Here is a 12,341-nt window from a genome sequence, read left to right as displayed (position 1 = left end):
TCTGGGCCGAGGACAGCTGGCAAGTGCGGGGGGCTCCAGATGTACGTGTGGCTTATTTGCGACATGTAAATGCGGTCGCATACTGGTCAGGGACAAGTCATAGCAAAAAAAGCCTATTGTATTGTGTCTTTGTGCAAGCTTCCTGCTTCTACTGTACTCTATGCTAACCCAGCCCACAGTTCTGAGAGCTTCTTTTGTGTGAGTGTAGGGGTGTGCGCAAGGCGTGCCTGCAACCCTGACTGTCAGGGGAAAGACTCGCTGAGTAGGAAGCAAACAAACACAGAAGAGACAGCAGAGATTCTGATGAGCCAGATCTGTGTACAGCCACAATCTACAATCACTTCTCTGCATGCCTTTCCAAGAGACGCTTCATGATCTGCATGGAGGATCTCATCTATCCAGGTCATGGTCTAGCTAGTTGTGGTTAGTGGCATTCAACAGGACCTGTCCTGGATCATTGGCTGCAGACACAGAAGAATCACACAACTCTTAACTTGGTTGCAAACGCATTGACTGACACTCGCTCTCAGCGCAGAACGATCGCACAACTCTTTACAGTCTACTACTTGATGAAGTTCACCTTTACGCTGTCCCAAGGAATGACAATATAGAGAACTGACACAGGGTTCAATTATCAGATGGGAACGAGAGGTCCCACCATGGAAAAACATAGGACTGACCATGCTGTGTGCTGAGGTAGGTTTGTTTTTGTTTTATTAGTGCGCTCTTTTAAATTGGTTGACATGAATATGGTAAGGCTACATGCGCAAGGGGCGGTTTGGCCCGTCAGCGTCAAATCCTGTTATTTTTTTTGTTTGGGCACCCAGGAAGCACAGGTGGGGCATCCAGCCCCACGGACGGGCTGAAGTGCGCAGCATCTAGATGATGTGCTGACCGGTAATCACATTTAAGACGTATGCCCCGAACACAGGAATTTTGTATTCCAGATATACAGTCCTAAACACAAGTACCACTCAGTACAGTGCCCAGCTGCCACGTATTTTGGCCTGCCCCCCCCCCCCCCCCACCAAGGTACCTGAAAATGCCAGGATTAAATGGTGATGGGCCAAACCACCCTGTCTATGGGGCCATGCTGATGACCTGTGATCCTCGTTAAGGTTCCGTTCACATTCTGTGCATGTCGGGAAAATGTGCAAAATGTTTTACTTTCACAAAGCGCACTACCCTTAAGCAGATGCCCAGCAGTGCCATTAATTCTTAATTAATGGCACTGCTGGGCACATACACGGGGTGCCAATTCTTAATGGCACCCCATGTATTTGCTAATGTGTGCATTTTCCTGCGCCCCAAAATGCCTGGTGCCATAGTATTTAACGGTGATGGGCCAAACCGCCCTGTCTGTGGGGCCAAATGTGCGACATGATGATGACCTGTGATCCTCGTTAAAGTTCTGTTCACATTCTGTGTATGTCAGGAACATGCAGAAAATTGTGTGCTTTCCCGAAGCGCACTACCCTTAAGCAGATGTAATGGCACCCCCATGTATCTGCTAATGTGTGCATTTATCTGTATCCCAAAACACTTGGTGCAATAGCACTTAGTGGTGATGGACCAAACCACCCATGTCTATGGGGCCTAAATGTACAACATGCTGATGACCTGTGATCTTTGTTAAGGTTACATTCACACTCTGTGTGTATCAGGAACATGCATAAAATTGTGTGCTTTCCCGAAGCGCACTACCTGTAAGCAGATGCGTGGCGGTACCATTCATTTTTAATGGAACCCTCATGAGTCTGCTAACGCATGCCTTTTCATGCACACCAATACTCATGGTGCCGCAATTTTGCCACCACTTTGACGTGTTTTTGCCGCAATTTTGTACAGGTCAAATGGTCACAATGTAAAAAGAAGAAAAATGCCTGTAATCTGCCTAAAAAGAAGCTCCAGAACTTGTTTGAGCTTCAGGCGTTTTGGATTGAAGATGTGAACCATCTCCATAGAGAATAATAGATTTTTTCCCCTCCAGCGTTTTGTAGCTTCAGGCTTTAAGCTACAAAACGCTCAGGTATGAATGGGGCCTGAGGGTAAGACTGGAGATCATCAATGCTTCATGCACCACATTTTTTTGTGTATCTAGGCACAGCTGGGTGAACAATGCCATTGATTACTATATGCAGCATTTTCAACGAGGGATTTTTTACGCTTTGGGTGGACATCAATCTGTTGACCCTGAATTACAATATCTCCTGGATATCCCAATGGTGTGTTTTCCCAGCAGCAGTTTGGGTGTCTGCCCTCAACAAGAACATAACAAAGGCGTCACTCGACAGTACATTATGGAGAATCATCTGACATGTGTGACACCATCGCTTGGCTTTGTAACGGCCACAGCAGGTGGGTGGAACTGGGAATTCTGGCGGAAACATCTAACCACAGAAGTCCTCAGGGAATTAAAGGAGCCAGCAAGTGATTCAACTGGTCATTAGCACAAGGCCATAGCACTAGTTTTGGGTGGACTTGGCCTTTAATGGCCAGTGACCTCCTGGCTGTAAATGATTAGGACAGGATCAGACCGTGCAGAACAATAATTGATACTTGTGTGCAGTAAGGACATATCATAAAGTGCTGGGAGAATCCACAATGATTGGATTAGATCTGTTGTTTGATGATCACTTCATTGTAAATGAATGGATCACATGGTGCTAGGATTACCTGTAATGTCTGTTGATCTGATTGAAGATTACCAGGAAAGGTTCATTTAGGCCTTGGATTATATCTGATGTCCAATGATCGCTTAATTGCAGATTATTATCACCAGATCATACAGTGCTGGGATTACCTGCTCTGTTTATTGATCTGATTGTAGATTACCAGGAATGGATCACCCAGATCTTGGATTATATCTCATGTATGATGATCTCTTAACTTCAGATTATTATCACCGCATTTAACAGTTCTGCTATTATATCTAATGCCCAGTGATCTCCTGGCTGTAGTTTGTCAAGACACATTCAGATAGCTCTACCATTATGATTTATGGTGAATATCTGTAATGATCAGATCATTACAGATTAATAGACCCTTATACCATTTATATAACTAGTGTGCCCATGGGATTTAGAGCATACCGACACATGCAACCATCCTTTGTAGAACTATAGGCAAAACTTTTTTTTTTTCATTTTGGTTCGAGCAATGCCTAGTACACACAATGAGAAAATAAGACGAAAAATACAGTTTTTAGGAGCGATCGTCCGATATTCTGATCATTAGTGCACAGCTTTCGAGAGCCGATCACAACAGTTCATGCAAAATTATCCGAAGGGACAAGCATGAAAATGTTTCTCGTATAATAACAGAATTAATGATTTTTGTGTAATTAGTATAGTATTTGTACAAAACAAAATTGTGTGACCAAGAACACGCATGCTCGGAAACGAAAGAATACATTACAATACAATTCAATACATTACTTCCGAAGTTGTATTCTGTCATATATGAATTGTCATGACTTTAGTAACTATTGATTTTTTTTGATATGAGACTAGTATGCAAAAAAAGCAGAGGATCATTCATCCGATATTCTCATCATGTGTACTAAGCATAAGGGAGGGTTGGAACCCGGGACAGGTGATTGTCCATTTATTAAAAGTCAGCAGCTGTAGTATTTATAGCTGCTGGCTTTTAATATTTTTTTTTAGGTGGAATCCCTCTTTAAGGGAGCCTCAGAACAAATAGAGAGGGTAAATCCCCTAATGGAGGCACAGACAGCACTAAAAACTGACAGGTGTTCTAACCTATTTCCACTCTATCCCAAACTAAAACAAAAGGTTTGCCTAGTTGTACCTAGTTGTACTTTAATACTTACAGTTTCCAACCATTTACCTTTGACTATGGAGCCATCCAGGAATTCTCCCTGGTAGGCATCACAGTTGCAACACAGTTGCTCTGCATTTCAGTTGGTCTTTGGGAAGAGTTGGTCTTTGGGAGGGGGAGTTGGTCTTTGGGGGGGGGAGTTGGTCTTTGGGGGGGAGTTAGCCTTTGGGAGGAGTTGGTCTTTGGGGAGAGTTGGTATTTCAGGGCAGTTAGCCTTTGGGGGGAGTTGACCTTTGGGAAGAGTTGGTCTTTGGGGGAAGTTAGCCTTTGGGGGAGTTGGTCTTTTTCGGGAGAGTTGGTCTTTGGGGGTAGTTGGTCTTTGGGAGGAGTTGATCTTTGGGGAGGGGAGTTGGCCTTTGGGGCAGTTGGCCTTTGAAAGGAGTTGACCTTTGGGGAGAGTTGGTCTTGGGGGGGTTGGCCTTTGGGGGCAGTTGGCCTTTCGGGAGAGTTTATCTTTGGAGGGGGGGAGGGGTCGGCCTTTGGGGGCAGTTGGTCTTTGGGAGGAGTTGGTCTTTTGGGTGAGCTGGTCTTTGGGAGGAGTTGGTTTTCCGTGTATGCTAACCCATTCAGGGTTGGATTTACCATTAGGACCAATGGGTTTCTGACTATAGGCTACAAAGGCAAAGAGGCAGCTTTTCATTATTTAATTACAGGTCACACACTTTTTTCCCATCATCAGCATCATTAGTGATATGATATTAACATATTGTTACAATATTGAAAGGCAGGTTAGGACTAGTAAAACTTGAAGATGTTCTACGGAAATTAGGCCACCCTAGTAGAGGGGTGTTACATACCTGACAACTTTCTGAGATGAGAAAGAGGGACACCTTTTAATTCAAATTATGTGGGCAAAGAACACACACTTGCAATGCCTGTGGGTACACAGAACATAAAATAACTATATGCAAAGAGTAATTGGTTAAATCCTCAAGTGTTTTAATTCAACATTGCTTTGCCTTTATACTGACTTTTTAGGATAACAAATGCAATAATATACAGTAGGGATTGGATGAAAGGTTTAGTGTGGTAACACTTTTGGTGGTTAAACACTTCAATACCGGGCACTTATACACCTTTCTGCCCAGACCAATTTTCAGCTTTCAGAGCTGTCGCACTTTGAATGACTATTGCGCAGTCATGCTACACTGTACCCAAACTGAATTTTTAACATTTTGTTCCCACAAATAGAGCTTTCTTTTGGTAGTATTTGATCACCTCTGTGTTTTTTGTTTTTGTTTTTCTAAACAAAAAAAGGACCGAAAACTTTGAAAAATTTTTTTTTTGTTGTTGTTTCTGTTACAAAACTTTGTAAATAAGTAAGTTTTCTCCTTCACTGATGGGCAATGATGGGGCTGCACTGATGGGCACTGATAAGGTGGCACTGATAGGCACCAATGAGGAGGCACTAATGGGCACCGATTATGGGCACTAATAGGCGGCACAGATGGGCACTGATAGATGGCACTGATATGCAGCACTGATGGGTCCACATAGGTGGCACTGATGGGCACTGATAGGCAGCACGGATGGGCACTGGTAGGTGGCACAGATGGACTTGGATGGGCATTGATAGCTGGCACTGATGTACATTAATGGATGATACTGATGGATGTCAATCAGTGCCAAACAATAATGCCTGCCAATCAGTGATGCCCATTGTGGGCGCTGATTGTCATCCATTGTGAGCCCTGATTGGCATCCATTGTGGGCACTAATTGTCATCCCCTGGTGGCCATGTGTGGCATACCTGGCAGTGACTAGTGGTGGGCATCCCTGGTGGTCCTGGTGGCGTCCCTGGTGGTCCAGTGTGGGCATCCTCGGGGGATCTGGGCTGATAATCAATCAGCATAGACGCCCCTGTCAGAAGAGCAGGCGATCGGCTCTCCTCTACTCGCATCTGACAGACGCGAGTGAGAAAAAGCCGATCAGTGGCTCTTTCTGTTTACATTGTGATCAGCCCATCATGCTCCCAATTTGACATCCGCATGGGTGCAAATGCGTGTCCCCAAACACAGACAGTGTGCGCTTTAGAGACACGCACTCACATTTACATTGTTGTCAATTTGGGGCCATGGTGTTGCTTTGGGAAATGATCCATAATGTACTAAACTGTAATGTTGTTTTTTATGTCCTTAGCAAGACAGCTCATTCCATCATTTTTGAAGACAACCACCTCACCTCCCTTATCATGATGGGTCTCAACCATGAACGATACTATGAGAATGGAGGAGATGTTGGCTTTAGACAACAATACCTTTGATAAATACAAGGTTTTGTGGTCCATTTGGCTCCGCCTCTCCACTTCAGATACCCTCACGACTATGCTCTCGACCCAGAAAGGGTCACTCTAATACGCAGCCTAACCATAGGGAGGGTTGAGGTGACGATCTCTTGGTGTCCCACCCTCTGTCCTCTATTTTTTGCTCTCTCTTCTCTAATCCTTTTTCCCTTTCTTTACCTCCCTCACTCACTCTATCTACACCCTTACTTGGGTTACTTCCCCTTCTATTTAATTAGGGTTCGCCCTTTTATTTTTTTTTATTATTCCCTCATATAGTTTTATCATGAACAACGGGGCTCTGTGGCCAGAACGACTCCTCACAACAGATAGCACTTGTCAACCCTTATAATACACTTTTTGTTAATGAGAGTCAAGCTATGGGCAATAGCCATCAGGCTGACTCATCACCCAAGTCTACTAGCACTTGTAACCTTTATGTTGTTCTTTATGGTATTTGTGAAATTGATAATAAACACATTTTCAACCCTAAACTGTAATGTAATGTAAACTGTGCTTTGCCCATACGAGAAACTCCATAAGTTGAGTACAAAAAGAGCAGGTCTGCAATTGAGCCTGCAATTGCAACATCAGGGAATGCCACAGATGTTGGCGGAATCTGCTATCTGATCAAGGGGAAAGGACGCTGAAGACACAAACTGGCTGTGCTTCACCCAGTATGCACAAAAAGTTGGTGAAAGGCTGCCGCCAAAATTCCCATTACACTTGACAAAACAGGGACAGTGTTGTCTGTGAGTACCACAGAGCTAGTGATAAAATCAAATAAGTGCTTGAAGGGACCAGTGTCAGTGTCATCATCAGTGCTTAAAGGGCCATTTTCCTGAGCACAATAGCTGGGCCCCAACAAGCTAGTCAACAGAACAGAGTATATTAGAGATTGCTGAACTGTTAGAGTGGTGTGATTTTCCTTAGTTAGGATTGCCCCAGTATAGGAGATGTTGCTCTCTACACCCTTTGCCTGTATTACCTTACTTTGCCCTCCACCCAAAATGCTCAGTTCTGCCAAAAAGTGCAAAAACAGTAGATCTGCAATTGCCCAGGGGCCCCACATTTGTAGGGGCCCTCAGAAGCTCCTCCTGCTCTCAGCCTTCCTTTAACCTGAAGAGCTGCTTTATGCGCTTCAAATTAGAAATTTAGGCAAGCCATACAAATGTGGATGGAGGATTCTCCACTGCGGCTATTGTAATTAGACAGCTACAGCTGCCATGACTACTTTAATACCCAGTGACTGCATCTGATATGACACAGTCACTATTTCGCTGATTATTTTCCACCCGTCTTGAGATTATTTATTTAATTTACTTTTGTCAAGTTTCAAATTTTGGACGATTTGGCCAAAGTTCAAGCCGTATATCACCAGATTTAGCTCCAGGAGAAAAGATGGTGCATAGCAGCAGCAATACTAGTCTCTGTCCACCTTCCTCTCCCTACAGGAGGACTGGCACTACATTCTGCACCATTCTTATTTGTGAGTGTGGTAGGATTGGAGGGGTGGGTGGCTTGTGATCATATGTATATTACAGGTTAGTGTTTATGGTGTATTTTATGTATATAATGCAGTAGATTGTATATAAAGTGCAGAATGTGTGTATGAATGCATGTATACATAATTACATTATTCTAGCCAAGAGGGTCGAATTTGATCCTTGCCCAGGGCCCCAATTTATCTAAAAAGCATCCTGTTAAGGGGTTCTGGGCAGTTGCCCTGGGCCCTCACTGCCTACCCCTGTAGTGCATATTGCTAAGTGTATTTGGTTTAGCTGTGTATATTGGGGTATAAGGTGCTGCAAGTATTGAGGTGAGTATTGGTAAGTGTATTGCAGTGTATGTGCTGAGTGTATTGGGGCAAATAGTGCTGAAAGTATTTGGGTGTGTGGTGCTAAGTATTGATGTGCATGGTGTTGTGTGTACTGAAGGCAAGTCAAGTGCATGGTATGGTGTTGAATATAGAGATAAATCATAAGGCTTAGTTTGCACATTTCCCTGCAGTTTTCCCTGCGCTTCTTGGCCCAGAAATACGTTATTGCTCCCAGCAGTTGAGAGTATTAGCGAGGGAATGAAGAAGGTGGGTTTTCTCTGCTTGGGAAGGGAAAATGGAACATTTAAGTACTCCATACAAGTCTATGGTAATGCAAAACCCACTTTAGGCAAGGTAAATGCAGGTCAGAAGTAGGTCAACTGCAGGTCTAAAGTACCTATCAATGAATTCAGAAGTGTCCCAAACTGGTGCCATCGAAACAAACCTAAAGCCCACGACACAGGTCCTTAAGCTGCTGTTGAGATTTTATTGGGTTCAAACATGCCCATGTCTCATCTCACGCCTGATGAAGGGAAAATTCTTTGGCTCCTGAAACTCCCGAGGCTCCTGAAATGTTACCTTCCCAATTGAAGTGGGCCCCACTTCTGTGAGACCCCCCCATATGTTCTCTTCCAAATAGCCAAGATACAATAGACAAGGAGTGCAGTGTCTCTGTTGTATTATGTTTCCATGTCTTGTCTCAAGGTGTATTACTGCTTGCCAATGGCCTGGTCCTCATTACATCGAAAAGAACAAAGTAGTAATGATATGTGAAATTCAGCTCCCTTACACATCAGCATACAACAAGATTTACTTTCTTCCTTCAGTGTCAGTCAAGACCCCCCTATGTGTGGGAGATGAAGACCACATTTTATTCAGTACTTGTCCTATGTACACATGTTCTAAACTTCTGAGCCCATTTGTTCTGAAGGTTGCGTGTGAAATTGGCTGGGTGTACAAGGACTTACCTGTGGCTGGTTTTGAGCCTACTTTTGTGGCACAGTGTGACTCTAATGTGGTGACACTAAAAGCAAGAGTGGGGATCTTTACTAGCTGTCAAACACCAGCCAACACCACCAGTTCCAGGAAACCAAACTCTCAGTAATACTAATGTTTTCTACATAGGTATTGCAGTTTCTGATTTCATTTTCCGCTCCACACTGTATGCGCAGAGGTTTCTGCAGAATCACATTTAATAAAACTATTATTTATTAAAAGTACCCGCACATATCAGTATGATATTGCTTGGTAGTCTGATGAGTCCATAAATTGTGAGAATACTCTTAAAGAAAAAGTAATACAATTTTTAAATACAAAATACTTACTTTATTAAAATAAATGAATTACAACTCTGAAACATTTTACAGTCTGTGTCGACAAGCTTTGGGCGTGTGATGATAACATTGGTTTCAGATGCTTTTGAGATCATTCAGGGTGCAATGACAGGTATAATGGACCTGCAATTGACCTCTTTCTGGTTGCGTTTAACCTGCTTCAAATAAGTTTGGCACTTACATAGACATGTATGGGAATGCAAAACCCTTCTGATGCAAACAAAAGCCTGTTGATATAGGCCTTTTGAAAAAAATTTTGGTTTATAATATATTTAACGCAGTTTTGAAATATCACCTCGTTATAATTAAAGTCCGATTGAACTCTCAGTTTAAATGAGCTAAATACATTCCAAAAACAGAAGGTGTACAAGAGGCAGAAGGTGTACAATGCCCTACAGCTTTTTTTTCTGAAGCTGCTACAGCCTAAGCAGAAAAGCCTGTCCCCTACCAACAGCTGCAGAATGGGACTCTTGCTAAGTCAGAGGTAAAGCTCTCCAATCAGCAGAGAGCATGAGCTTTGCTCATGTGAGAACTATAGGTCTAACCCAGTAGGGTTTGTGCCAAACCTCTGCAAGGAAACCACTGCTTCCCTATAGAAAGCAAGGGTCCCACTCTGCAGCTCCTGACAGGCTATTCTTTCAGGTTGTGGCTGCTTTAAAGAAAAAGCAATCTGTAAGATATTAAACATCTTCTGTTTTGATGTACTTGGATAGATTGTTTTGGATTGATAGTGTTGGAATCCCTTTCACATTCAGTGTCCCCACTATGCAGATTCACCTTCTTTATTGGTCCTAGTAACTATTGTCTCTGGTACAGAAAGTAATTGGAATTTAAAAATTTTGAGTTGGCAATAGTCTAATGCCCTGTATAAACGGTCGGAAATTCCCGACGGAAAAGGTCCGATCGGATTATATTCTCGGAATATTCGAACGTGTGTGGGCTCTATTGGACTTTTTCCATTGGAAATTCAGACGGAAAAAATCTAAACTTTTCCGACAAAAAAATCCGATCTGACTTTTTCCAATCGTTTGTAGAGAATTCCAACGGACAAAGTGTCACGCATGCTCAGATCAAATTACGAGACCAAAGCTATTGGCTACTAGCCTCTACGTAGTCCCGTCATACGCAACGAACATCACCACGTTCCCAACGATGGGATTTTCCGACAACTTTGTCCGACCGCGTGTATGCAACACAAGTTTCGGACAAAATCCGTCGGAAAAAATCAGATGGATTTTGTGGTCGGAATGTCCAACCGTGTGTACAAGGCATAAGAGAGTGCATCCCCTCACTTTGGAGAGATCTTCTCCTACTTGGGTCTTTGGAACAGGAAGTGAAAGGAAGCATTCCTTACTTTATCTAAAACTAAAAAAGAAAAAAAAAGCTTTGGCTTTACATGCACTATAAAACAAAGTGATTTTTAGTGAACAGCATTAGGCACAATACTTACCATGACTGAAACGTGTCTGCTGGTGGCTGTTATGTTTACTTGAAATCTGAAGTCCTCTGTCCCAGATATTCCAGCAACAGTGACCTTTCGTTGTTGTTGGGTTTTGACACCTATGACAGGCACTCTTTAAGCGCCATCTATGCCCACAATTTCCGTTCCCATGCTCCATTTATAAAAGCTGTACTAACTGTTTCCACAATGAAAAGTGCACTATGAATGGAGAATGGGCAGATTATTGAAAGGTCTGCCTACACAAATCAGCAAATTATCTCCTGTAACAGCTCAGATACAGTCATTGGAAAAGAATCACTGCCAATAGCTCAAGCTGTAGCATTAAGAGTACTTTGAAAACAAGTCAAAACCTTGCTACTAATATACTATGTAAAGTGAAAGTTAAAATTATGAATAATGGATATAATTTATAAATATTTAGTATATATAACGAATTCAGAAACAAATCAGTTAGGTTGATAGCCAAAACTTGGGCCTCCTGAAACTCCCCTCCCAGGCATAGGACGCTATAAAAAAGCCCATATTTGAATATGAATTTCTTCTAGTTCTCAAAGCCATGCCTACAGGTAAGGTTCCAGGTCCCAATGGGCTCACTTGATCATACTATTAAACATTCCAACAACTGCTAGCTTCCTAGTTTACCCAGTGGCGGCTGGTGAAGTTTAAGGATGGGGGGGGGGTGTGCCAGACCCCGCCCTTCCTTTTTGACCCCTCCCACTTGCCATAAGCTCCACCCATTATAGAATCCACCCACTCCATCCCCTGTATTCCACTTGCTTCCACCCATAGTGCTAGGAGTATACAACCCCAGAATCACAGAACAGAGTATACAGCTCAGCATTACAGATACGGTATATAGATCAGCACCACAAATACAATATACAGATCAGCACCAAAGATACAGTATATAGATCAGCACCACAGATACGGTATATAGATCAGCACCACAGATACGGTATATAGATCAGCACCACAGATACGGTATATAGATCAGCACTACAGATATGGTATTTAGATCAGCACCACAGATACGGTATATAGATAAGCACAACAGATATGGTATATAGATCAGCACCACACATACTGTATACAGATCAGCACCACAGATACAGTATATAGATCAGCACCACAAATATGGTATACAGATCAGTACCACAGACACTGACACACTGACAGCATGACAATACCCACCAACACTTCTCTCACAGTACCCCCCTATGCCTGACGGATGGATCGCGGGGACACTCCACTCACAGCACAACAACCCGCACGGATGGCTTGCGGGACACCCCGCTCACAGCACAACTCCCCATGGATGGATCGGGGGACAACCCGCTCATAGCCCAAACCCCACCTTCTATTAATGGATCACGGGACACTCCACTCACAGCACCCCCTGCGGATGGATCGCGGGACACTCAGCTCACAGCAGCCCCCCAGCGAATCGATCGCTGGGCACTACTCTCACAGCACCCCCCTATGGACGGATCGGGGATGGATTCCCATGCAGGAGGTCTGGCGCTTACCGGGTGTCCTCGTCTCCTCTCCAGTCAGCTGCCTCCACTCTGTCCCACTTCGGCCAAAGCGATGGGCATCCAATAGGGA

The 12,341-nt window shown here is 43.5% G+C and overlaps 1 protein-coding gene across 1 annotated transcript in view; it reads left to right on the top strand.

The window, feature by feature from the left end:
- The first annotated feature begins 219 nt into the window (after positions 1-219).
- PLEKHA2 (pleckstrin homology domain containing A2) overlaps positions 220-12,341 on the top strand; it is a 155,725-nt gene continuing 143,603 nt past the window's right edge. Inside the window, exon 1 of the mRNA XM_077469962.1 lies at positions 220-696. The gene's annotated coding sequence lies outside the window, so the exon portion shown is untranslated. The remainder of the gene's footprint in view (positions 697-12,341) is intronic.

The sequence above is a fragment of the Lithobates pipiens genome, unplaced genomic scaffold (assembly GCF_037356315.1).
Source record: "Lithobates pipiens isolate NorthernLeopardFrog02 unplaced genomic scaffold, aLitPip1_a1.2 Scaffold_8, whole genome shotgun sequence".
NCBI classification, from domain to species: Eukaryota; Metazoa; Chordata; class Amphibia; order Anura; family Ranidae; genus Lithobates; species Lithobates pipiens.
Note: the sequence above shows the minus strand (reverse complement) of the source record. Positions and strands in the feature narration are given on the sequence as shown.